The sequence below is a fragment of the Ursus americanus genome, chromosome 3, assembly GCF_024610735.1.
Source record: "Ursus americanus isolate L20-20 chromosome 3, mUrsAme1.1.p, whole genome shotgun sequence".
In the NCBI taxonomy this organism is placed as follows: domain Eukaryota; kingdom Metazoa; phylum Chordata; class Mammalia; order Carnivora; family Ursidae; genus Ursus; species Ursus americanus.
Window position 1 is genome coordinate 65420257 of NC_142129.1, and position 27930 is coordinate 65448186.

At 41.3% G+C, this 27930-nt stretch overlaps 1 long non-coding RNA gene across 4 annotated transcripts in view; it reads right to left on the bottom strand.

Annotated features, from left to right (window-relative positions):
- Positions 1 to 688: 688 nt before the first annotated feature.
- The window catches only part of LOC123789257 (uncharacterized), a 251998-nt gene continuing 224756 nt past the window's right edge, over positions 689 to 27930 (bottom strand). For 3 of the 4 annotated variants that reach the window (XR_015724009.1, XR_015724008.1, XR_015724007.1), the window contains 4 exons: positions 15450 to 15557; positions 14870 to 15002; positions 11554 to 11626; positions 689 to 1143 (listed from right to left, as the gene is read on the bottom strand). This is a non-coding gene — a long non-coding RNA (uncharacterized LOC123789257). The remainder of the gene's footprint in view (positions 1144 to 11553; positions 11627 to 14869; positions 15003 to 15449; positions 15558 to 27930) is intronic. The other variant, XR_015724011.1, reaches the window with a different exon arrangement.

The following is a 27930-nucleotide window of genomic DNA, read 5'->3' on the forward strand; positions in this document are numbered from 1 at the left end:
GCACCGCACACCCCCAGGCACTAGTCCCGGCCGCTAAGAAGCTCAAGGCCAGCACCTGCGAGCCCGCCTGCGCGCGTGTGGGCTGCTGCTCTACGGCTCCGAGCCCCACCTCTCGCGAGAAGCGCGTGACTCAGGGAACGCCTGCAGGGGTGTCTTCTAAACCTCTCCGAGACCCCCTATGCGGGCACGGGGACCCCAGGGATCCATCTCCTTGGAACAGAATGGCCTTTTCTGGAAAGGGATCTCAGTGGGCGAGAAATAGCCACCATTACGTTCAAAGCCTCCCGCGGGAAAGCTCCGTGTCTCTGCTCGGAGCTCTGGCCGACCCGCGTGCGGCGTCGCGCGGAGGACCGCGCCCACACGCGCTCCCGGAATCGCAGTCAGCTCATTCTCCCTGGCAGAAACAAGCGTCGCTCCTCTGGCTTTCAATTACTCTCAGCTTAACCTGCAGGGCGAACAGATCTGTATTTTTCCACCAAAAAACCTCTTGCTCTGGATTCCCCCAGATTTCCCCTTCCTCCTCATACGACCTCAGCCCAAAGAAGGGCAAGATAGCGGTTTGATTCTTTGATATGACACAAATAATTGTTGCATCATGTAACTTCCTGCATCTTGGTTTTAATTTGCAGTGAACCAAACAAAGATATTTGCAATTTTAAAATAAGCACTCGATTTAATAAATGGGAACATTGTGCAGAGAAGACTATGCCCCCCCCCACCCCCTTCAGAAGACGTTATTAGCTCTGACAGCATGCCGCTCAGGTTTGCGGAGAGGATTTTGTAAAGGGATGACAGACAGGAAGGCCAGCAATCATGGGCTCCTTGGGCTGAAGCTTTTTTTCTTTCTTTCTTTCTTTCTTTCTTTTTTTTTTTATCAGAATGTTCTGTTCGATGCCATTTATCCTTGATGATAGAAAATTGCGCTGTTGCCAGGACGCTGCTGCTTGCCGCTGAAATAGAGGGCAGGAGCCACATTTCCATTTTCCGGCTTGAAAGCTATTCAAATGAATTTGTGGAGGGGGGGCGAACGTCTAGCGATAAACAAATGAGAATAAATCGAGTTCCCCTTTCCATTCTTTCCTTTAAATGGGTAGCTCTTCATTTCCGATATAAAGATTTTTGTTCATCAGTGTGTGGGAATACCTGGGAGATAGTGTAAGCCAACGTACAATTTATTTTGATGTTCTTAAAGTGACTAACCACATAAACATTTAAAAAGAATGCATGTCTAAACATATATAAAGTGTAAGAATTATATATACATAGATCCCGTACATACATACCTTCACACAATTCCAAAATACAATGCAAGATACACTCTTTCAGCAGAGTTTCAATCGAATATAATTTGCAAGCAATGCTGGCTGTTGGTAGTTATGGGCTTCTTACTCTTGTAGATACATGAATTGTTAGATGGGATCATTTTTAAAGCCCTCCCTCATGTTACATATTTCAAAACGTTATATAGTTTAATTACCCCGTAGGTCTTAACTGATTTAAACATTCTCCCCTCCCAAAAAATTGATAAAAGTCACCCTTTGTTATGGGATTGTCTCAAGTTAATTTTCCAAATTTACCTTTAAAGTTTTCTAAGCAAATACAAGTCAGAAGAGTTGGTACACCGAACTTCTAACCAATGTGAAAAGAAGAGGCTGGAGCCTGCACTTCCCTTCCTAAGAATTTCGATTTTCTGCTAGCTTAAAAAGGTCACATATTACTAGGAGCTCAAGGAATCATGTTCAAAATATGAAATTTTAAAAATGAGAATTTAAAAAATACAGCGCACTAGAATATGTACATAAACACTAGCAATGTCTTGACAGAAACTGTAAAACTTGAGGGGCTACCACTGCGTTTTAATAACTAAAAATTTTTACTGAATTCTAACTCTAATGTTTTGTTTCAAAGTCGGATACCCGCGTTAGAAAATTTTCAGCAATATAAAGTCTTAAAATGCTGCGACTAATTGTATTTGGGATTTCAAGTGGTACTTTAAGCTTCGGAAAAAAAACCACCCTACAATATTTTAAAACTTAACATTTTAAAAATGAACTGTGGGTCTCTAACTACTATCCTTTTAGCTACAGGATGTTTTCCGAATGATAGGCCACCGCTGTGCAAACCAGGGCTGCAGAGAGAGTAATACTGTAAGAACAGAGAGTGAGAGGCGGAGGGTGAGTTGATATTGATGTTTCGAACTTTTCCAATAGAATTTTCGGGCAACTCCCTCAGCCAGCCAGGATTCCAAGTTAACCGATTCCCGAACAATCCTTACTTAAATGAAAATTTCCTTGTTAACAAATTAGCATGATAATGAGAAAACAATTATCAACACCGTCAGATCCAGCTAAATGAAGCAAGGAAACGGCCTAGGAAAGTCCAATTTGCTCCTGTGTGTTGTGATTGAAACAACTGGAGGTGAGTGCAGCGTGTTTAGGCACTGAAGGAGATGCCTCCCCTTCCTTATCTTGGCCCTGGGAATTGTGTTCGGACAAAAAGCTTCACCAGCAGGCTGCTTTTCCAGTTGAGGCAATTCACCAGGTTCCTCATTGAATTCCCCCTCCAGGTAGGGGCTTGGGGACGGGCAGCGGGAGTCCGGCGCCGCCGGGACGCAGAGGCGAAGGCTGGAGCTCTCGGGCGGGGCTGCGGGGGCTGCAGCAGAAGGGATCCCAGCCCCGCACCCCTTGCCCTGGAAGGAGCCTGACTTACAAGCTCCCCACCGCTCCGCAAGGGACGGGCGTAATGGACGTTACGCAAAAGGAGGTGGAACCTCCTTGGGTGTCAGGGCGGGGATACGCGCGGGAAGGACCCCGGGTCCCAGGCGTCGGGTCCTATCTAGACCTTTATTCTGAGTCTATTCTGCGGAGTCGTCTTCTCCAGCCACTTCCTGGGCTTTGGCCACGTAGCATGGCTGGGTTTGAAGGGTGAAAGGGAAGTGGTGAAAGGAAAAAAAATGGTCTTCGAGCGCTGACCAAAAGGAACTTGAAAGAGCGAACAAGACGAAGGTGCTCTCAGGAAATAGCAGGGCTCAGCTGGGTGAATGGGCTGTCGGGATCGGGACTTCTTGTGGGGGTGTCTTTGTGTAGCTAGGCGTGCAGAATTGAGGAAAAGGTGAGTTTGGGGTGGAATTGTGTAAACCAAGAGTGGAGACCATGCGCTCGCGTCCTGGACGGAGAGAATCTCCGCCCCCACCCCCGCAATCCGGTTCTCCCTGGCAGTTCCGAGTCCCTAAAAACTGCAGGTTGAGCTACACTCTGGCGCGCCCTCTCCTAGGTAATGCAGCTGAAATCACAGTCAAGTTTGGCGGAGGGGAGCTTTTTCTACCCCTCCAAAAGGTGTATACACTAAGCATTAAAAATAGAAGTGATTTTTCCTTCACTTTCCGAGATCCCAGGAATATAGGACTTGCCTTTTTCTCAACAAAAGAACAAGCACCTCTGAAAGGCTGCAGAAACACTCACTCTTTAGGGGTGCCGGCATCCAGGAATGTCACACGCGGTGAAAACACAAAAGCTCAACATTTTGATATTTTAGAAGATTTTCCCTTCTTTTAAATCCTCTGCGTAAATGCCTGGTTGTAACGTGAAAGTGCTTTAGTGTGAAAACATGCTGCAGGGTTCCCTTTTTTTATGTGTACTAGCAGCTGCAAAACATTCCAAATGAGCTAGAAGGTCATTGTGGAGACTTATTAATATGACATTCAGTGCTGGCCTCATCAAGGAGCCAACAGCCTCGCCCCAGAAAATGAGAAAAGAGAAAGCCAAGGCGCTTAAAAATACCAAGTACTTTAAATTCTGCATTGCCTCCCAAATCCCAAATAACTTTTCATAGTTAGCCTTTGGACTGTTAACCCACCACATTCATATTCCGTTTCCCCTGTGTCCCAGGGCTGCATTTGTAGTTATTTCTTACATCTCCAGAGCTCTGAGATGTGCAGTGCAAACAGTAAAGAATCACATTAATCCTGCTTTGATCTCCAAAGGAAGATCATAGCACAAATCAGGTCAACACAGAGATAGACGCTGCTGTGAAAAGCAGCCCCCCCTCCCCGTTTTCCCTTTTCTTTGTGTGTGTGTTTGTTTGTTTCTTCAAGATATCTTTCTTGGCTTCAGGACATCCGTTGCCATTTGGCAAACTGGAAAGTGTCAATATGAACTATAAATAACTTTTAATTTAAAAGCAGGAGGATGAAATATCTTAGATGAAGCCTTTTTTTTTTTTTTTGTCTTACAGATGTAGATACTGGCGTTTATGTCCTCATCTTTCTACCTGGTTATTTGCATAAATACATTGGACCATTTTTCAAATACATGCCCCAAACACAACCTCCACAGGAACTTAATTGCCTGAAAAAAGTTATATTTCCTCTGCCTTTCTTTACCCTGAATCCTGAGGCATAGAATAATAGTAGTTAATCTGCTTAGATAATTTAAGACTTAAAGATTAGGAGGCCTATATTGACAATTTCAAAATTCAAGTCTGAGTGCTTTGGCTAAGCAAAGCTTAGGAGATGACAGATGTGATAAAAGAACTGCCAAAAACTAGACTTTATTAGACTAAAAAGTGTGATGTTTTTGTGGTTTTGAAAGAAATGATTGTTATAATGCTCACTCAATCCAAATGTGTCCCTAAACAAACAACTATAGGGTATTTTATTTTATACTACCTGATATTTATACACACAATACAGTATTTCACTCTGCTTGCACACACACCCAGACAAATTCTACAGTGCTTTTCAAGCCACCTCCCGCACAAATAAATACAGTTAATCAGGTAGTGTAGTTAGTATAGCTGAGCTGCATACTCCAAATATGCGACGTGGACATAATCATAAACATTTGTGTTATGTACACATCATTCCCCTCATTTCTCCATTTTCTGTCAGTGCATCAACATTATATTGCAAGAAGCTGCTTGAGAAGCTGTAGCTGCCACCAGCTTTTTTCAGAACTTGTTGAATGGGAGGAATACATACAGATATCTGAATTTGTTAAAAAATGCTCTTCTGTTTCACATCATCCCTATTACAGTTGATTTTCATTTAATCTCAGTGGGCCAGCCTCCATGACAGCCCAATTCACACTGACACTGAGGCTACCCAAATGCTTCTACACGTTGGACAAAGTACATTAAGCTGCTTTGCATCAAACATGTCCTTTTAAAGTGATTTTAGATGAGTTTGGGAGCACAGCCTGGAAGGCGGACTACCATGGAAAGAGTGTACAGGAAGGAAGAGAGCAAAGAGAGAAAGCAGATGAGGGGAAAAAACCCTATGAGTGATGACTTAGGCAGAGAGACCTTTCATGGCCATAGATCCTGTCCTGTGAATTCCTGAGGTTATTTTCAGACTCTGCCTGTTCTCACCTCGGTGGCCTCCCTCTTCCCTGATCCATTCCTCTAAATATGTTACCATTAAAATCAGCTTCTGGAGACTCTGTAGTGGAAGCTGCCAAAATATTTCTTTATAGAATGTTGGGGATACTTTAACGGATATAGATACATAAAGCATTGCATTAAGCCTCTTAGGAATGCTTATTTTGGAGATATTTAACTGAAAAACGTTATTGTCACGTTCATATGAGCTGATTTGTGTGTTGTCTTACTTGTGACTTAACCTGCTTCTACAGTTCATTTTATAAGCTAACTTTATACATATTTTGAAGTAAAAAATATTTTCTCTCAAGAAAAGCAATGAATGTTGGATACTTGTTGGTCCTTAACGATGGAAATAAGCATTACATCTTAATTAGCTTTAGAGTTTTGCTAAAAATTCTAATCTCTTCAATCTGCTCTTTTCCTTTTACCAGGATCCCAAGAGCCTAGTCTGTCGCATGTGTGTAAGGGGAGAGAATAGGCCTCCTTGTCTTTTTAATTAAAGTTTATGCAGCTTGTAGAAAGTAGTAATTTTCTAGAAAATTAGATCATTTTAGATCACTATAGTTCCACTCTACTATCTTAACCATGGTTCTAAGCAAATCTTGCCCTTTTAAAACCATCAATTATAAAGCAAAGAATACTGAAGAAGTATTCTGAATTTAAAGTATTCAGATTTCACAATCTGACCCTGTCTCCATGAGAGTAGGTATAAATGAAGGATTCTACCATGTATGCACGGTGTGACAACCCACATTGGTTTCTTCATGGCTTATCAGAATGACAGACAGCAGTTGCCATCTCTGCTTGTCCTGATTCTAGAGGTTATGATTCACATGCACAAAGGGACTTCTTCAGTCACTGTTCTTTTTCTCAAGTTGGAAATCAAATTTAACCAGGAAGTAATCAAGGTATTAGACCGCAGGATAAAAAAACAAAAACAAGACAAACAAACAAAAAAACACCTGGCAAAAAAAAAATTAGGCTTACTTTAAGGGGATTCACCTAAAGTTTTTAGCGGCTCCCCACTGCCTCTAGAGCAAAGATAAGCTCCACAGTTTGGCATACTTGGGGAGGCTTAGAGCTTAGAGGCGAGGACCTTGGGTTCTCGAGTCAGACTGCTGCGGAATCTTGAACAAATTGTTTTTCTTCTCCATGTTTCAGTTTTCTTTTTGGACAATTAGAATGACAATTTGAACTGACATATTTGGTAATGGTGGAATTAAATGAGATAAATGCTTCTAAAAGACTTATAGTAAGGTGCTCTGTGAAAAATAAGTGTTCAAAAAATACTAGCTAATGCTTACCATTAACAATAATATAAGGCCTTTTGGTTCCTCCTTCTGCGTATGCCATCCCCTTATTCTAGAAAGCCCTCCCTGGCTCATTGCCCACCTGGCTAACTTCTCACCTCTCCAGCTCTGCTCAAGTAATACCACCCTGGGAAGTCTTCTCTGATGCTTGAAATTAGGTGTCTGTCCTTATGACTCCATAGTACACATTGCTTATTGCTTTCTTAGTATTTTGTAGGGTTTTTGTCTTTTTTTGTTGTTGTTGTTATTGTTGCTGTCTTCCTAATTTGACAATAAGCTGTCCTAAGTGCCATGTAATATTTATCTTCCTTTCTCAGAGATTATGACTGAGCCTGATGGATAGTAAATACTCAGTATATGTATGCTGGATGAATAAATATTCAGTCTTTCTGTCTTGTTTGCCTTTATAAATAAGTTGTAATTAGACAGATTCTTCTACATTTAGTTTTTGCTACTTAGTATACCTCAAGGAGAGTACTCAAAGGGACCTATCTGTCCCATAAGTAACGTTATGAAGAGTTTTGATTGTGGGCTCTGTAAGAAATTGTTGGTATTTTCAGGACAAAATATCTTCAGTAAGTTTCCCAATTTAGTTGAAGAGCTCACGAACGAGCTGGGTTACCAGTCAAATCTGTAGACATTTGACCATACTATTCAACATGTGGTTTATGCATAGTCCTTGGATAGTGATTTGGATGATCTATACTGGTGTTAATAGTTAGGTTTCAACTAGCCCAGTGGGCTGCCAATTAATCCAATTATGCCACTGGTTTAAAGGACATATGTATGTGAAAAAGTCATTAACAGAGATTGCATGGATCATAAGTATCTCCAAGACCATTTAGGCTTGTTTCACTGGCATCTCGGGTTCATACAAATCTGGAACAGAAATACAGGGAAACCTTCATACAGTAGGCTAATTTGAGGGAAGATCAGTATAAACCATGATATGTCAGAATTATAAAATATTATATGTAACCTACCATATAGAAAATATTTACATAAGCCAGGGACCAATACTCTGTGGCCAAGACTTCATAACGGGGTCTGCTTTAATGAGTAGGCCAGGATTCTTTGCAATCGTTTCATTAATCGTCAGAAACAGTTATTACTGGAGTGTTTGAAAGCAGTTTGTTTTCTTAAGATTAATCACCCCCTGCAAAGCTCACTTAATTAGATTTGTAAACTCTCACTTCACCAAAGGAAAAGTTAAGCCATTTCCCCATCTTGGAATTATCAAATGTTTCAAAGGTACAAGGTCCAAATTAACTAGATTTTCCTGGAACAACTTAATAAATATATGAGTTAAGTGATAATAACAATGATTCCTACTGTTCTGCTCCTGTAAACCATAATTGATTTTGTAATCTTTCCTCTAGCCCCCTTGAAAATAAAACAAAGCAATACAAAATTAAAAAAAAATTCCACTTCATTGTGAGAACAATAGAATTTCCATTGATGATGGAGAAATATTATGTTCTTTGAACTAAAGAATGAAGTAAATATTTCGATTTGGTTGCAGGTCCAGAGAACAGGCCTCACAGAAGCTGCACGAAGATCTTGGGAAAGGTCAGGCAGTCTATTTTCTTGTACCTAGGCAGAGAACTCCCATGCTGTCATAGAATAGACATTATTCAAAGCCCAGTACAGCTCTTACCCAGGACTTACATGCTCTCATGAGGCATTTCAATGCCCCACTCAGACAAAGGAGGTTAAGGAAAGGGAAGGAATGGAGAGACAGGAATTTGTATTTTGCAACTGGCATAAGACAATATGGAGTATGGGATCCTAAGATTAGGAAACAGTAAATATCTAGTAAGGGAAGTGGTAAAGTTCGCTGTGCAAATGGATCTTTCCATTTCTGCCACTTCTTTTGTGGCTCTTCCTATTTATATATGCCCCACATCTTTCCATGAAGGCTTTGAAGTGGCTTTAATAACAGACATGTAAAACAAAAAGAATTCTTTTACTTCTCTCACTCTCACTCCAGACCCAAGCTATGGAGTTGCTCATAGCAGAAATTTCTGGCAATGGAACTAATCTTTTACTAGCTTTATGATTAACACAATAACACGCATAAAAATCCCTTGTTTTCTTTTTCCTATGTAGATAATACTGCTCCAGAAAAAGACAGACTTTTTTTCTTCCCTCCAAATATCAAAATCAGTTTTTGCCACATAAATATGGCCTAAGTGGTCCACCTATCAACCATATTTAAATGATATTCAAACATAAGTCTACAACTTCTCTTGGAAGCCTATTCGTTGTGGTTGCTGAAAGGATAGTGTGAAAATTTTTTATTGTTTTAGATGGGACCTCCCAAGCCTGACTGTGAATTTTTATGCCTGAGTACCTAAGATACTCCAAGAAAAACATAGCTCAAACCACCACATTTTGCTTGCTTTCAGGTTCAAACCCTATAAACCACCACATTTTGTATGGTTTCCACCCCAAACCATAAGCTGGCATGAGATTCCACTAGATGCTCTGTTCAGGTCTAATTGAGATGTTTACCAACCTTGACAACATTTTTGGCTAACTTGTCACTAATTTGGAATGCAGGTGAAGCAAGCTGAGTTCTCAGCAATAATTTCTTCATTTGGATCCCTTTACTTGACAATCCCACCCCCACACCCCTGCCACCCGAGTAGGGGCCCAGAGCTATTGCATTGTCCTGGGTCAATCATTGTTACTTCCTCTGTGACATTCTACTGATGCTTGCCTTGCCTCGGACCTTACTCTTCCCTTCAAAACTTATTTCTGTATATTATTCCCTCAGGTTGTGCACTTTGCGGCTAATCGGATAAATCCGTTTTAGCTAAGGTGTTAATGGATTTAAAAATTCTTAGAGAATGCACAGAGCACTAGATTGCAAGGTCCTTGTGGGCAGACATGGTCTCTTGCTGACCATTTAGAGTTGCCAGATCACATACAAGATTTCTATTTGCTAAATCTGGCAACCCTATGACCATTGTATTTCCATCTTCTAGAAACCCCCACACAGCAGGTGCTCAATAAACAATGGTTGACTGAATGAAAGTAGTGAGGGATATATATCTTAGAATCTTTTGATTTGCTCTAAATTATATTGCATAGGGAGTTGGCTTACCATGTAGGACTAGAGCCATTTTATATGATTTCAGGCCTCTGTGTCTTTGATGGAGATTGAAGTAGGCTAATTCTGTATTTTGTGTGACCATTTTTCTAAAAGGACATCCTTCTGCCTTGGAGGAGCTAGTTGGATAGAAAGGGGTGAGGAGGGGCGCCTGGGTGGCGCAGTCGTTAAGTGTCTGCCTTTGGCTCAGGGCGTGATCCTGGCGTTCTGGGATCGAGCCCCATACCGGGCTCCTCCGCTGGAAGCCTGCTTCTTCCTCTCCCACTCCCCCTGCTTGTGTCCCCTCTCTCGCTGGCTGTCTCTCTCTGTCAAATAAGTAAATAAAATCTTAAAAAAAAAAAAGGGGGGGGTGAGGAAAGGAATACCTGCTGTTAGCTCCTAGTTCACTACGAAAGAGCAATCCCAAACAATTGAGTTGGAAGGCCTTGAGGGAGTGGGAAAGCTTCTTGCTGTCATTCTTTCCTTACTAGAAGTGGGATCTCCCTTGATAACCACAAATATACAAATAGGAGCCTCCTGGGAGTTCACAGGTACTGGGAGGAGAAGTAATAACAGTATTTGGGCTGACTAGAATCTTTTATAAATAGTCCTAGTGCTCCCAAAGTCATCATCATGAGAATTCCTAAGGCCTCTGTGGAAGGGGAAATACTGTCTTAACATGTTTATTTTATAATTATGTTAAATTATCAATTACATTTATTGCTGAAACTGCCGTAAAATCATAAGGGTGCTCTTTAAGAGTGAGGGGCCATTGGATACAAAGTGTTGACTTTTTCTGCCTTTATTGCATCTACTGTTTTCTTCAGGAATTTTCTAGAACATTCCCAGCACTTTATTATGCTTCTCCTTGGTGTTGGTCAGTCAGTATCTCTCCTAAAAATGTGACTTGGAAAGTTAAGAAATTGGTGAGTAAGGTGCTTGCTCTTCAGGGACCTCCTGAATAGATCAGGTATGAGCATGTTGCCTATTTATTTAGAGCTGTGACTAAAGCTCATGGCAGATCTGTCTTTCTGTATTAGCTGCTGCTGAAAGACAACGGAGATACTTGAACTTTGAGACAAATCAACTCTGAGCCAGACTGAGCCCAGAATTCACATTTCCACCCCCGTATTCCTCCAAGTTCTGTTTTGTGAGTGGATTATCTCTGATGCTTGTTTATCTGATTTCTAGAATCTACTTCTGTCCTCAGGCACATTGTCAGATAGAGGAAAACTATGTGCTGTCTGGCTACTGAAATCTGTTCCTCTAACAAAACAAGGTCAAAATGACTTAAAAGTCTCATCCAGGGAGAGTGTTCTCACAGGTGTAGAATTTCGGTTTTCTATGCTTGATGGTTAAAAATGTGGGTTTTGCAAATGAATAAACAAACAAACAAAAGCAGAAACAGACCCATAAATACAGAGAACAAACTGGTGGTTGCCAGAGGGGAAGGGGTAGGGGGATGGGCAAAATGGGTGAAGAGGAGTGGGAGGTATAGACTTCCAGTTATGGAATGAATAAGTCAGGGGGATGAAAGGTACAGCATAGGGAATATAGTCAATGGTATTGTAATAGGGTTGTACGGTTACAGATGGTAATTATACTTGTGGTAAGCATAATGTATAGAATTGTGGACTCACTATGTTGTACACCTGAAACTAATGTAACATTATGTGTCAACTATAGTTCAATAACAACAAAAAAGAAAAAAACAAGAAAAATAAAATGATGAGATATTTTTAAAAATGTGGGTTTTGGAGTCAAATCTACCTGGAATGGAATTCTGGATCTGTCTCTTCGGTAGCTTGAATCAAGTTGCTCTACTCTTCTAAATTCTTGTTTCCTAGTATGGAAAAGGGAAATAATTATAGTATCTACTGTATAGGATTAATGGAATTAAATGATCTATTACATGGAGAGTTAGCCCGTAGATAGTAAGCGGTCAACAAATGACAGCCATTATTGTTCAAAGTCTGGAACAGAAGATTTTCTTTTTAAACAGAATCTCAGAATGTTTCTGTCCAACAAACACACCTGTGTGGCCTGGATTCTGCTTGTGGGCCATGATGGAAACTGTGGCAGTAATGTCCCCACACCTGGTCGGCCACATTCCTGGCTCTTCCCCTGAATGTCCAGCTTCTGGTTTAACTGGAAGTTAGGACATAGAGTCAGGATATTCTTGCACCCTCTTTCGTAGCCAAGACTAGAGCCCAGCAGGAGGGTGGGTGAGCCCTGGTGCCAATCGCAGTTGCTTCTGAAATTCCTGGCTTCTTCTCTCTACCTCTCTTTCAGGGGGTGGGTGTTTTGGGGATAGTACATTTCCAGCACTGTAGAGGTGGCAGCTGAGCCCACTGCCTGAGGCCGTGCTGGGTTTCTGGCCCTGCCCCCAAACTTCCAGTGCTCTTCTGGCTCAACCAGAAGTTCAGGTGTGGGGTGGCTGGTGGTGTGTGTTGGCCTGGGAGAGTGGGTGGGGTGCAGCGGAAAATACTTGAGCAATGAATCTAGAGGCCCTGGGGAAGTTTTTTTGGCTTTGTTTTGGTTTTTGGTTTTTAAGTGGAATTTTACTTTATATGCCATGTGTCCCTTCTACCTCTTCTGAGCTTCCCAAGGGTTCCATCCCACCAGGAGTGTAAGGGCCACTGCAGGGGAGCTGTGAAAAGAGATGAGAAGGAAGAAGTTGAGATGATTCCTCCCTTTAGCAGTCTCTTCTACCATCTCTCTGATGTTCTCTCTCTTCCTAGCATTTTTGTCCTTTTTAGTCTTTTCACTTCTGGCTATCCACAGAAATAGAACCTGAGGTTAAAAAGCTGAGGGAACCTCAAAATTCTTGTTTTTTTCATCTCTGTTCACCCTTCCAGTCCTATCTTCCATTCTCTTTGCTATTCTTCTTTTTTAGAACATAGGATAAGGGAGCTTTCCAGAAGATCAGGAAAAAAACAAAACAGAGGGAAATCAGGAAGTAAAGTAAGGAAGCTAGAGAGGAGGAGGAAGGGGGTGGTGAGCCCCTCAATCCCAAGTTAACAGGAAATGATCCTGAGTTAATACAGAGCTGGCAAGGCTTTCTGTCTTATTTAAAGTACAGAAAGGAATTTGCTGAAATTTGATAAAATTGGAAAGGAAAATCCAAGCGAGGAACCCCCCTCCCCCACAAGACTAGGGATGATATTAAACCACTAAACGTGTTGAGGAAGTCTGGCCATATGCCTGCAGATGACCGATCCAGATAGACTAAGAGGCTTAGAATTATCTCCTGATATTGGTGTGTGTGTGTGTGTGTGTGTGTGTGTGTGTGTGTGTGTGTGGTTATAGCTATGTGTATTTTATACATAAGGTAGGAAATATGAAAAAGCCAACTAACTTTAATCATAACGAGTATGGCAGAAATACAGAGAGGTAATAAAAGGGTATAAACTTCCAGCTATAAGACTAGTAAGTTCTGAGGATTTAATATATAACATGGTGACTACAGTTGATAACACTATGTTGTATAACTAAACATATAAATTCTCAGGAAAAAAAGGGATAAATATGTGAGGTGGTGGATGCGTTAGTTAAGTAGATGGGGGATCCTTTCGTCATGTACATGTATAGCAAATCACCATGATGCACACTTTAAATTTCCTACAATTTTATTTTGTCAATTATACCTCAATAAATTATTGAGCTAAAAAATTATTAAGAAGAGTAAATGTTTTCCTTTCATAGGATTATATTATTTATATGGATTTGTATAATAAACTTTTGAAATGCTATTGCAATGGTAAAAGACCCTGCTTGAAAAACTCCTAGGTGTCTCACTTCCCTCAGCAGAGGGGCAGCTGCCCACAGCCAGGAAGCGGCCACGTGTATCTTCGTGCCTCCCATGCTAGGACAGTGCTGGGCACATACCAGTGTTTCTTGAGCTAAACCAAGCTGGGGGAGAATAGCGAAGGGGAAATTTTTTTTTTTAAGATTTTATTTACTTATTTGTCAGATCGAGAGAGAGAGAGAGAGAGAGAGAGAGAGAGAGAGAATAAGCAGGGGGAGCGGCAGGTAGAGGCAGAGGGAGAAGCAGGCTCCCCGCTAAGCAAGGAGCCTGATGGGGCTCAGATCCCAGGACCCTGGGATCATGACCTGAGTTGAAGGCAGATGCTTAACCGCTTAACCGACTGAGCCACCCAGATGCCTCTGAAGGGGAAATTCTAAGGAAAAGTTATTAGTTGTTTGCTTGCTTATTTCAGCATCTTATTGTCTTGGTGATCTGATTTAGAAATCCGCTCCCATTTTTCTCTTGAGACTAAACTCTCAGAATTAATTGAGACGATTTTTCTGGCCCCCATTTACTGAGCACTTCGTCTGGTCAGGCCTTTAACTATCCTGGGGCTCAGTACTCATCACAGGTGGTACCACTTAACGCTACACAGCCCAGAGATGTGGGGATCTTGACTGTTGTGCACAGCATCCTGCTCATGGCCAGGACTCTGTACATCTTCAAAAACAGCAGCAACAGCTGCGAGAGGAATCCAAGCACCAATTTGTTGGAATAAAGCAGAACAGGGCTTTCCCATATGGTAGATATATCTCAGATGGCTTTATTAGATGTAGGGTGATTTTTCTTGTAGCCTAGGGGCTTTCTGGAGGGAATCTGAAATCTTTTCACTTATGCCCACATCATTGCCAGATGTGGATACAGTGGAATAGACCTTATCCTCTGTGTGTGTGTGTGTGTGTGTGTGTGTGTGTGTGTATAAAAGTGGCAAATTCTGGTTCCCATAACAAGTTTCAGTTCATGTCACTTTCACTTTCTTACGCAAAAATTTCTTGTTGAGCCTTTCAAATGTGCAGCAGGACTCTCCCTGCCCCACCAGAATATGTTATGGGTCAGACTGTGTTCACCAAAATGTAAAACTAGCGGCAGTAAAATAACGATAAAACATGGTAATTTCATAAAAGGCCTGTTAGTCTTGTATTCTAATAGTAGGATGTTATGGAGTGCTTCACCAAAACTTAAAAATTCATAATGATTACTGATACCACTAATCAGAATGTGCCATGCGAACAGCTCAGGGATCTGTTGTATTCAGCTGTCATGTGGTTGCAATCATACCTTTTTAACTGCCATCAGAGGTAACTGTCAGCAATACCATGTCTTCTCTGCAGTCTATTGCAGCTTCAGGTCCCCAGGGTTCCATCCTGAGTCCAAGGTGATTTGTACGGTACGCTAATGACCTGCTGATTGTCTGCACAAAAGCATAATCGTACACTGTTCAGGCAACACTGTGATTCCACACAAAAGCAAAGGACTGTCTGGTGTCAAAATAATACCATAGTCTAACTTTGATAAAGGTTTTTTAACTGACTATAGGTACTATTTGGTGCTAAAGCATGTGGCAGAAATAATGTTTATTCAAATAACTAACAAGTTGGCAGCAGGAGAAATTTCAGGAATGTGTGTGTGAGTGTGTGTGCGTATGAAAAGGATGCTATTTGATAGCTGTTTCTGGCCCGATTTTTGGTTCTAATTTTGAAAGGTATAGAAACTAGCAAATATCTTTGTTTCAGTTAGATATTTATTCATGATGATTATTAATGCACATTTTAAATAATGTCACTGAAGGGTTTTCTTCCTAGGGAGTGAGGATATGTGGTGAACACTATATCTATTTTCCTATTATCTTTTGACCGACCTCCCCAGTCTGTCTCCATGAGCAGGTTTGGGGCTGTAGAGAGCCAGGTGAAGTCATCTCAGTACTCTTCCATGGATGTGAAGCTCCCAGGGCGTCTCCCCTCTAAACCTGAGGACAGAGAAGAGAACCTGTCCTGTGATGGAAAAATGGAACACACTGAAAATCGTAGCCTGCTCCTCTTTTTTCCTGCCCCCATGCTCCACTGGCTGCAGTCTGGCAGTATGTGTGTGTCTAATGGGCTGGTTCTTCCCTACGGGGTCTTGTCACCAAGTCATTTATCTGTTTAGCGATGGAGGAGAATTCCTGCTAAGACTCTGATCTGGATTCCAAAGCTAGATTCCAAGACTTGACTTGTTTGCTTGTTTTTTCATTCATTTGTTTCTGCTTTCACCCATTCGGTGACTGTTTTAAACCCGTTGTTACATACCAGGCACTATGCTAACGACCGGGATGATAATGATGAATAAGATTTGGCTTCAGCTCTCAAGCCCTTTGTTGTCCTGTAGGAGTCAACTGGCTATTACCAAATGCTTAAGAGACAGATTATCAAGGATCATTTGTCAGCTCAGTTCTGAAAGAATTTAAAGAGAATGCGAGTTGCAACATGTTGACAAAATGAAAGCTCTTCCACTAGACTGTAAGCTTGTTTAGGGTAAGAAGCAAGTCTTGTCCTTGGAATTATTTACAACTCTGAGTGCAGGAAGGACACAGAGCCTGTGTTATATAAAACGTTGTTGAAATTTTTGGAGTTTTGGAATTGGAATTGAATTTTGGAATTTGGAAAAAAAATCTTCAGCAATGGACAGTAAATTGCAGATGCCAAGAGTAGGGGCTTTGGGGTCAGCTAGGAGTTTGCCCTCTACTGATACAGCTTCACTTAGTAACCAGTAATGGCTCTCACCCCATCAAGTTTATTTGTCCATTTCAAACCATGTGTGCTTAGCACCTGTGATATGTCAGTGCAGGTGCTCGGTGTTGTGGATTCAAGAGTGAACAAAATGGAAACAGGATCTTTCCTCATATAGCTCATGGTAGAAGGGGTATGGGGATCTCAGAACAGATAGAATTCCAATAAGGTGTGTTAATTTTTATGAGAAAGGAGCCCTACTGTTGCCCAGGAGTCATCCTTGGTGACTGCCGAGGGGAGGGGTTCGATGGTCAGGGAGATGAGTGCTCCAGCCCATAGGGACAATGTATCAAGCCCTGGAGGTGAAAATGATCATGGTGCATTCCAAGGACTTAAATATATATTCAGAATCATTGACTTGTCACCTGCAAGGAGAGGAGATCGAGATAAAGCTGGGGAGATGAGTGGGGCCAGACCTTGAATGGTCTTTGTAGGGAGTGCTAAGTGGTCTGGATGCCACTGAAGACTAAAGGAAATTTATTGAAGGGGTTTGAACGGGCAGTGCCACAATGTAATTTGCATTTTTGATCTATTGTTGGGCTACATATTGGATGGAGAATGGAGGAGGTGAGAGACATACTAGCTAGGAAGGCTCTTGCAGAAATCGAGGTGGAAAATGGTCCATAGTGATTGAGGTATTGTGGAAAATGCTTAAGCTTGAGAATCCAATAAGACTTGGCTCTAAAACTTAACTATCTTTGTGACTTTTTACCAATTATTTTACATAACTCCCACACTTTCTTCTGCAAAATGGAGTAATTTTGTCTATCTGATGAGGAACTTAAATGGAATACTGTAACTAATTTGCTAGATATTACATGACACACACTTAAATGATAGCCCCTTCTTGTCCTAATAGTCCTCCTTCCTCTTCACTTGTATTTCTTCTCCTTTAATGTACAACTGTGTGCTTTTATTTTTTTTCAAGATTTTATTTTAAAGTAATCTCTACACCCAATGTGAGGCTTGAACTCACAATCCCTAAGATCAAGCATTGCAAGCTTCACCAACTGAGCCAGCCAGGCACCCCCAACTTTGTGCTTTTAAATAGGATCTTTATTACTGTTATTGGTCCTTTTTATTCCTGGACCCTGTGTATAGAGAAGGGTCCTCCTTTTCCTTCTGCCTTTGTGACCATTGTAGTTCTCCCAGAGTGTTCTGGGCCGTCACAATGGTACCTCTGAAGTTACTTCTTTAGAACACTTCATTCTTGTCTATGTGATGTTACAACCAATGAAAACCAAGCTTGGTAAAGATGAAAATCTTTGCTCCCTTCCCTTTTGGAACTTTCTGGTAACTGCATTCTCCTCCTCATACCCTCGGAATGCAGCTTTGGTATTATCTTTGGCTGTCCTCAGGGCTGCTTCTTAAGCACTTGTGGAGAGAGAACTTGTATTTTTTACAGAATAGACCTTATTTTCACTCGGAGAATATTCCAAAATCCTGTCATATTTTCCTTTCTGACATCTCTAAAACTCATCTTTTCCCACTGGTCTCCAATAGCTAAAATCCTTTCCTGCATTTTGGACCTCTTTTCTTCTTCTCCTTATAAATACCTCCATTGTGGTCTCTATTCTTGAGTTCTGTCTCTGTTAAAGCAATCTCTTTGGTGCCTTCATTACAACATCTTTTTAAAATGCTCTCCCCAGTTTCTCTCATCTGCGTTAAATCTGGACTTTAGGGACGGACATGCACTGCTCGTCCTTGCCTGATTTTTTTTTTTCCCTCTTGGTTTCTTATATTTCTTCTTCATTTCTTAATACATTGACCTCCTTATATGTGTTCTTTTTCTTTTTCTCATTCACTTTTTTGTTTTCTTAGGCAGTTTTCAAGCTGTCTCCTCCCTAGCCAAGGACATTTTCTTTCCTTTTTACATGCCAAACCCAGCCTCAAACAAGTTGTATCCTGAAACCCCTCTCTTGTTTTTCTCATAGGTTTCTTCCTCATTTGTTAAGGTCTCCCTCTTCATAATGTTGGCCTTTTCTTTATCAAGTGATGCCACTGCTACATAATAAGTTAATATATGCTCTTTTGATATAAGCAGATCTATTATTTTCTAAGGAGGGTCTCTGCTATTAATTGACTTAGGTCCATTCTCTCGCTTCCGTTGCCACTACCTTGAGGTTGACAGTTACCTCCCATTTAGTCACACTGTCTCAGCTCTCTCTCCCAGCTATTCTGCCCTTAACATCATGCTCAGGATATCTTTCTGATCTGGTGTTTTTCTTTTCTTTTCTTTTTTTTAAAAGATTTTATTTATTTATTTGACAGAGATAGAGACAGCCAGCGAGAGAGGGAACACAAGCAGGGGGAGTGGGAGAGGAAGAAGCAGGCTCCTAGCGGAGGAGCCTGATGTGGGGCTCGATCCCACAATGCTGGGATCATGCCCTGAGCCGAAGGCAGATGCTTAACTGCTGTGCCACCCAGGCGCCCCAGTGTTTTTCTTTTCTTAAACAAAACAGAACAAAACAACAAAATTTCTGGCTTTCCCTGGCTTGTGGAATGAGATTTACCTTCCTCAGGCGTGCATCAAGAATCTTCATACCATCGCCCCTCCTCACCATTCCGGATTCCGCCTGTCACTCTGTACCCCGAATCCTAAATTCCAGTCACATGGGACTGCTTGAGGCATTTTACTACATACAGAGGTTGAGAGTGAACTGCTATAGACCAAATTCAGGCTTCAGAATTCTTTGCCATTAAAAAAAAAAATAAAGTGGGACTAATAATATCTACCTTTTTTTTCTTTTCTCTTTCCCCCCAAGGACTTTATTTATTCATTTATTTTAGAGAGAGACAGAGAGAGCGTTAGTGAGGGGAGGGGCAAAGGGAGAGGCAGAGAATCCCAAGCGGACTCAGCGCTCCTCGCAGAGTCAAACATGAGGCCTGATCCCATGACCTTGAGACCATGACCCTGAGCTGAAACCAAGAGTCAGACACTCAACCGACTGACCCACCCAGGCACCCCATTTTGCCATTTTTTTAAACCAAAAGATTTCATGTAAAAATCTCTCTTTCTGGTTTCTCTCAAACAATATGGCAATACTGCATCATACACCCACCTGGCAACAGAGTGTTGGAGTTGAATGGTGGCTGCCCCTTTAGATAAAAATAGGCTTTCCTCCATTTTGCCAGTTTCTGCCACTCTGTTTTGTATCCTCAACATTGAGGCAAAGTGTGGTTTATCATTGCTCTTGTGTTTTGTTTGCCTTATAGTATTAGGAGAAAATCGTACCACATCTCTATAGATAAGATGGGCAGATGCTATTTTGTATTTCAAGAAACATATGGGGCCTACTTTACTCTTTCATCCTCCTGGCCCCTGCAGGCATCTGAATTTGGCTCTCTGACAAAGTGGCTTAGTAGTAGGGTCTGTGTCCAAATCCTGGTTCCATTGTTGCTAGCTGTGTGGTTTTGGGTGAGTTACATAAGCATTCTCTGCCTAACCTTCCACCACGATAATATATACCTCACAGTTTTTGTGAAAATTATGTGAAATAATCTATGTAGAAAATTTAGCAGAAAGACTGGAACATGGAAAGAATTAATAAACTTTAGCTACATTGTTGTTGTTATTGTTGTTGTTATTATTATTATTATTATTATTCTATTTTCCCAAAATCTAATAGTGGGAATATCAGAATCATGAGGGACATGATTTGGGGCAGATTCTTTTGGTGCCTATTTAGCCACACCCTTCTACCTATTACTTTTGTCACTCAGTGTCTATGGGCCTGGTCAAGTTGTTTAACCTCACTATACCTCCATCTTATCATCTGTAAAGTGCTAACAAGAACAGCATAATAATAGTATCCACATCTTTGGTTATGATGTATCATTTGAGAGAACCATGTGCTGTGTATCACAGGTGTCTGCCACATAAGAAGTATGCAGCAAACGGTAGACATTATAGTCATCAGCTGCCCTGGCAACATTTTGCCTCTGTTGCCCAGGGGAAGCCGCCCAGTAGTTGTGAGATGCAGGGAGCCCGGTGATCCACCTGTATGTGATACGTGGTACCCGCACATCTATATGGGTTTTTCAAAAATTGAAATCTAATTTGCATACTATAAAATTCACTCTCCTAAAATGTATGATCAAGATTGCACCAAGTTGTATAATCATCACAATTAATTCCAGAATGTTTTCATCAACCCCCATACCTATTAGCTGTCATCTCTCAAGCCTAGCCCCCAGCCCTTGGCAACCACTAATCCACTTTCTGATTCCATGGATTTACTGGTGTTTGTCTTCAGGACTCTGCCTTGTGCCCTAATTGTCAAGAGCCCTTTGATATTTGGGGGACCTTCCAGCTGGCTCCACGGTGTTGATAGGTTGAGGGGTGATAAGCAAAGCATTGGAGTGGTTCCAACACCCCACAAATCAGGCTCCCCCAGGGAACCTGTTAACATTCCTGTGCCTCCCCTGGACCCACTGAACCAGACTGTTGTCCAGGAAGGGGAAATTACAACTCAGGTACTACCCAAATACTGCTTTAGAGTTTGAAGAACACGATCCTCCTGCCTAGAGCAAAGACAATGTGTTGTGCTCATGAAAATTTACTTGGGCTGGGCTGTGGACTGGGATTTAAGAGATTTAGGCTCAGTCTTGGCCCTACCTTTCAGTCAGTCCTTATGTGATACTGGGTAAGCCACTCACCTTTTGGTCTGCTTCTTTGTCAAGTGAGGAGGGCAGATACCTGGAATGCAGACATGACCACTGGTATCTGTAGGAGGCTTTTCTATAGGCTTAGACATCAGTTCTAAAGAATCCTCTTCATGTGCTCTGAGTACAGAACTGATTCTCAGTCTGGGCTTAGCAGCTGTTCAGATTGTTTGTGACGTGGAGGCAAAGCTGCAGAAGCCCACTGTTTGGAGTTTTGGGGGTTGGTATGGAATCGTGTTGAGATTAAACAGGAAGTATGGGAAGCCCCTCCTCTTTTCTTGCTCACTTTTCCTTCTTCTCTCTTCTTCCCATATTCCAGTAATTAAGATTGCAAATAATTTTAAATTGCAAATAGCCCATGGGAATGCTAAAGTCGCCAGTTGCTAATACTCTAGTATAAAATACTCAGATCTAACAATTGGAAGACCTTTGGTTTAAGCTAGTCTCTGTCATATTAAAGATATTTGAGTGAGTAGATAATGGCATGTGCACACTGGGTTCCTGGAGCCTGAGAAAGGGGACACATGGTACAGCAAAGGAGAGGATGTTAGTCAAAGACAATTACAGATGTGGCGGTTTTGCCCAGTCCTGGGCAGTGGCACTATAATACATCTCCTATGATGCTTTTAGTGGAGATGCCCTAAACTAGTGATGCTTCGTCTAGACCTTCTTTGCATGAGGTTATTATCATTCTGTCTTATTCTGTTAATGACTCTGAGAATCAGTCATTTTGGATGCCAGGAACTGAGTAAGGCTTGGGTGACTGTGCTTCTATTTTTTCATAGGGTCTTAAATCATTTGTCCCCAAATATTGTTATTTAATTTATCTCTTAGGTCACAGAATCACAACTCCATTCAGGTCAGCTCTGTGAAACACTGTGAAGAAACAGCAGCTGTTTTTGGATTCCATGGGCTCTCTTTCCCTTTTCCCTAGTATGTCCCTCCCGAGCCCACTCATTCTACATTCTTTCTGCATGCAGAATCACTTGTATTTAACTGCAATTACAGTTTTTCCTCTTTGATAAAGCAAAATAAATGAAGAAATAGAGAATCCTCAGGCATACTTTGTGTGTCCCTGTAGTCTCCGGCCCATTCTTTGGAAAACCACAGACTTCATCTAGATGCCAGCGTGTCCGTCATCGGAGTTTGTTCAGTGGTGTATTTACCAAGATCTTCACTTGAGCAGTGGCTTAACTTTTTAATCTTTGATTTATAATTTTACAGTTGCTGAGACAGAAGGAACCTCTTTGGAGGAGCATGACCTTTTCCTACATTGCTTCTCACCACTGCCACTGAACTTCCTGTATCCTGGCCCAAGACACCATCACCAAGAAGACCTTCCGGATGGGCCACTTATCCCCTAAGAGAGGAGGAACATCAACTGCAGTTTCCAACTAGATTGCCTTCTTCATGTCAAGTAATGGCTGCCATCAGGATCCGGTTAAAGACAGAACAACTGGACAGCTGCTTGGAGGACTAAACTATAAGGGCACCAAAATGACCACAGAGTGCGAAAACATCCTTGGAAATATACAGAGAGGAAAATAATACTAGCACTTATTTTAGGGAGAACTCTGTGTGGAATTGGAAGGAATGGTTTGATAAATTCCTTATGGGTAGAAAGTAAGGTGTAATCAAATATAGAGGAGCATGGGGATGTTTTACTACAGGGCTTCCATTTGTCCTACCGAAATATATAATTTGGGTGCCCCATCTGGATTGTTTGTGACCATAGAGGGTAGGCAGACTATCCCAATGGTCCTCCTGCTTGGTTCTTCCCCACACAGAGCTCAGCCTGTCCTCGTGTAAAGATCTGGCAAGTAGTGGTTTGAAGGAAACACCAATTTATTAGCCTACATGTCTCCATACTCTAGGGTTTGAAAATGAAAACATAATCATAGACTATCTTCCAGTTCTAGGATGTTAGTCCTTAGTATGTCTTCATTCACTTGAGGGTAAAGATTAACTAACACAGTAGATCAAGTCAAATAGAGCTTGAGCTCTTAGCCTATGGGCTGGGTGATCAGACTCTGTGTTGAGTTAATTCAATCAATGGAGACACTAGGTAGAGTTGAGATCTTTAAAAATATTTGGCTGAAGGGTGATATTACTGATTATTTGTAGATGAGGATGTCAAGGAACATTTTTAGAATCATGAAATATGGAATTGGTAATCACATTAAAAAATTCAACAAATAGTTAAGCACCTACTGGACACTGGAGACCTAGGTGTAAGATAGACATGGTTCCAAGGCTCCTGGGTGGCTCAGTTGGTTGAGCATCCGACTCTTCATTTTGGCTCAGGTCCTGATCTCAAGCTTGTGAGATCAAGCCCCTCATCAGGCTCTGCATTGAACTTGGTGCCTGCTTGGCGTTCTCTCTCTCCCTCTCCCTCTGCCCCCCCCCCCAGCTCTCTCGCTCTCTCTAAATAAATAAATAAGATAAACATGTTTCCTACATCATGGAGCTTACATCTTAGCTTTCTCTTGGATGTGAAGAGCAGTGGCCACAGCAAACAAGTGGACATAAGGTAGTCTCGAGTCTAGGATTCCAAAGTATAGCAATTCTTATTGCCTTAATCAAGCCTAGTTGATTTGTAAGATGTAAGTCTGCATTCTGTAACCGCTCTGTGAACCTGCCTAGACTGTTTCCCTAGCAAGCTGTATAAAATCCCATGGTGCCAGAGGAAGGGGTTAGGTTTAGCTGGGGCTTCTGGGGGTGAGAGATATCAAGTGACATGGGTCAGGAAATATGAAGGGATAGAATTCGGGAAGCAGCTATTGCTTCTGTTTTATGTGAGGAAATTGCAGGATGAAAAATGCTAGGCTGGGAACTCTGAGACCCAGATCTTCATTCTAATACTAACGAGCCATGTGACTGTGGGCATGTCATATCACATTCCACTTGGAGGTCTCTTAGGTGATCCAAGACCTCTTCCAGCTCTAAAAATGCTAACTTCAGGCCCCAGTCTACTGGACAACTGGCCAGTTTCTAACTCAACTTTTCTTAAGTTGTTAGGTCAAGTAGATCTGCAATAGTTACTTGACTGTTTTTTTTTTTTTTTTTTGGAGGCATATTTAACAACCTTATAGAATACAATGAATCTGGGGAGCCTGGGGGGCTCAGATGGTTGGGTGTCTGCCTTCGCATAGAGCCCTGCGTCTCGCTCCCTGCTCAGTGGAGGGCCTGCTTTCCCCTCTCCCTCTGCCTCTTCCCCTGCTTATACTCTCTCTTTCTCTCAAATGAGTAAATAAAATCTTAAAAAAAAAAAAAGAAAAAGAAAGAATACAATGAATCTGCTTCTCCCCTTAGGAGTTGAGCAGGTTCTAGAAACATTCCCTGTAGAGCTCACAGAGGCTTTATCCTCCTCTACCCTTTTTCCCATCTGTGCTTTCTCCCTCTTTTCCTTGATCACACTTCCACTGAGCATATACCATGTGGAACGTACCAGGTGTGTGCTAGGTTTGGAGATAACAAGCTAAACCTGATAGTTTCCCACACTCCAGAAGCTTTCACAGGAGTGGGTACAAAATCCTCCTTCCTTTCATCTGCTGTCTTTTCTTGGGAGTGTGCTGGCGGTCCTACCAGGGTAACCAGTTACAGGCAGATGTCCCATTCTGCTCAAGCAATTTTGTGGTACCTTGATATCCACATCTAGGCAATCACTTAGACCCAGGGTTACCATGAAAAAGTCTACGTCCAGATAGAGGGAAGAGACAATCATTTACTTCCTGGGATAAATCTGTAGAGGGACAGTCCTCCATACAGTGATGGCCCCTGTCTACCCCATCTCTGCCCAGGTTGGGAGAATCTAGGTGACTACTTACTAAACTCTAAAAATACTTCTTTCAATAAATGACATCTTTCCTGCATACTGTGCTTCATATATTCATGATGGCTGGTGGCCTCTTTAAATACATATATTTTGTATTTCTCAAGCTCATATGGCTGATAGGACTTAGAAGAGAAACAAAGGACTTGGTAACTCATGTAATTGGAAAGTTGACCCTGCAATAATTGACAGCATACTCAGATACTTCAGTGAGTGTTACTCTCATTAAACAGAAGTGGTATCGGTAAATTTACATGACTCTAGACATTCTAATGAAAAGGGCACATTCTTTTTTCTTCCCCCTGTATGTGCTAAAGGAGCTGTAGTAGAAAAGAAAATATTCTGTGGACCATCTCAGATTTTCAAATATGTGGATACTGGTCCTCGTGAAGGACAAAAACTCCAGATGATGGGCTGGTCTTTCCAACTGTATTTGCATAACCTGAAGTCTTGTAGCTCCTGCCATTGACTTAAAGCCAATTTACATTTGTTTTCTTTATACCTTTGGAGAGAAAATAAAAATCTTATTTTTCCAAGCAATTAAAACTCTTCTGCTTCAGCTAGGATGAAAGAATTAGGAGCTCTATCTCCTTGTACATAATTGCATGTTTCATCTTTGTTGTTTAATGATTGACAGAAAACTGATAAACTGAGACATCTCTGAATCAGGGTTGAATGTACTGTCTTGGTGGCTCCATAGCTAATTTGTTTGACTATTTTTCAACATTTCTTACTCTGTAATGGAAAGGTTTATTAAATATGAGGGGTGCAAAGCTTTCTGAATACTAATGAACTTATTTGCCAAAACTTAAATGTTCCTTCTTATCAGTGAATGCCTGTCTCACTTAACAGGATCCAAATTGAATAATGAAGAAAATTAGACTATATTGTACCCTCCAGAGATATTGTGTGTGAACTGTAATAGAATAGTGAGGGGGGAAGCAGGTCATATTTTAGAATAAAGAATAGATGATTTGGATCATATAAAAAAGGATTAACTCGGAGAAATCCACTTGTTTTCAAAGAAATATACTCAGTAATTTAATGAGCAGGATTTCCCATTGCACAAGTGATCTAGACCTTTGGCTAGCTTAAAATGAAAGTAAAGTCATAATCATATGGCAATGCATGCTAGGTTTCAATGGTTACAATTCACTAACCTTATCCCAGTGTAGGCCTCACATGCCTGTGATGGATAGGAAAATCAATAAGCTTGAAAAATGAACACAGATCTCCAGAGGAGTATAATAGGGAGATAGAGTTTGAGAAATTGCACCAATCCTTCCTTTTAGCATGATGCAATGGGGCTGTCCCTTGATTGGTATCTTTACTTCCATTGCCTTGGTGTTACTACTAAAAAAGTTGATCAGGATACCCTTCTCTTGCCAGCATTTGAAGGGCACCGTGGGAGCAAGATGGCTGCCCTCTAGGCCAGGGACACAGGCTGGGAGAACTTCAGCAGCCACACAAACTGTTAAATATGGTCAGGGTCAGACTGTATGGAGTAAATTAAAGTGATAGAGGGAAAGTGAAAGAGAATGTGAAGATGAGATTGTGCAAAGGTGGGAATTCACTCCTGTCAGGACTCAAATAGGAAGGTATCCATTGGAAAAGCAGGAGGTAATGAAGGACCCTAATGTAGAGAAAACAAAGAGAAGAATGAGTATTTCTAGAGTTTGTGTTAAAATTAATTATCCTGAGATTTCAGGAGGAAGAAAGGAAGATCAAGAAAAAGAGAAGTCTTTTCTTCTCTTTATGTGAAAAGTCTGTGAAGCCTGTGAAGTTTCAAAAACAAAACACAAATTTTTTAAAAAACTAAAATTATACTCTTCTAGGAAAAGAGGCTGAGCATTAACAGAAAGTTTGGTAATAGCAGGGTTTGTAGTTAGGGATTTACTCTCAATCTCCAAGAAGAGTGTTATGTGACATAGATTCAAAAGACAATGTGCTTTTTTAGCCATCATTTGGGGCTTCAATTGCAAAGGGAAAAAAGAATGGCCAACACATCTCAGATAAATACCAACCAACTGTGCAATATTTCATTTGAGATTTGTATTATCCCCAATTAAGTTAAAAAAGAGAGAGAGAGAGAGAGAGAGAGAGAGAGAGAGAGAGAGAGAGACCTAGTGTATTTGATTGCCTCTGTGGGAAGACTTGAGAATTACAAACTCAGATTTCTTCCTTGGAGTGAAAATTTGCTATTAAAAATTAAGTAAATAGAGAGTCTGGGGACATTAAGATTCATCTCCATCATTTCAAATCATGACCTGCTCCTTCAGAAAAAAAGAAGTTAGAACTCGGAAAGTAGGGAGGACAGGGGAAGGAGATGACTGATGGATGGGTGAACAAGAAGGGGAAATGAATACTGTAAAACCCAATAAGACTACACAGTTTGTGGGGAAATGAAATGAACAACAGATTTTGAAGGATAAGCAGATAATGAGGAATATGAGATAGTAAGACATTTAAAGGTTTACTTATTTACTTTCAAGACAGAGAGCTTGAGCAGAGGAAAGGGCAAAGGGAAAGTGAGAGAGAGAATCCCAAGCAGACTCCCTGCTGAGTGCGGTGGGGGGGGGTGCTCCATGTGGAGCTCCATGCCAGGATCGATCCCACAACCCCAAGACCATAACCTGAGCTGAAATCAAGAGTTAGATGCTTAACCAACTGAGTCACCCAGGTGCCCTGAGAGATAGCAAGACATTTAAACATTAGGAAATTACTAGGGAAAGTGAGAATGAATGAGGAATTAATGTGAGAGGGTGAGGATGGGAGGAAGTAATTGGAATGGGAAACAAAATGTGACTAATGGCTGTAAAGGGCAAGTTTGGACTCTTAATGGCATGTTCCCTAATTTTTGGAGAGCACACATGATCTAGAAATAAAGAAGGAAAAGATGGAAAGAGTTTATGGTTAACATGAAATCATGAGGACAATAAAGGAAGCAGTGTGAATCATGAGTCCTCAAGAACAAAAGCATTTCTGGAGAATTGTATTAGTCTATGTTCTCCCAGTCTTCTATGAGCAGAATCATCTTAATCTACCTTTTACAAAAGGTTGAATTATAAAATGAGTGC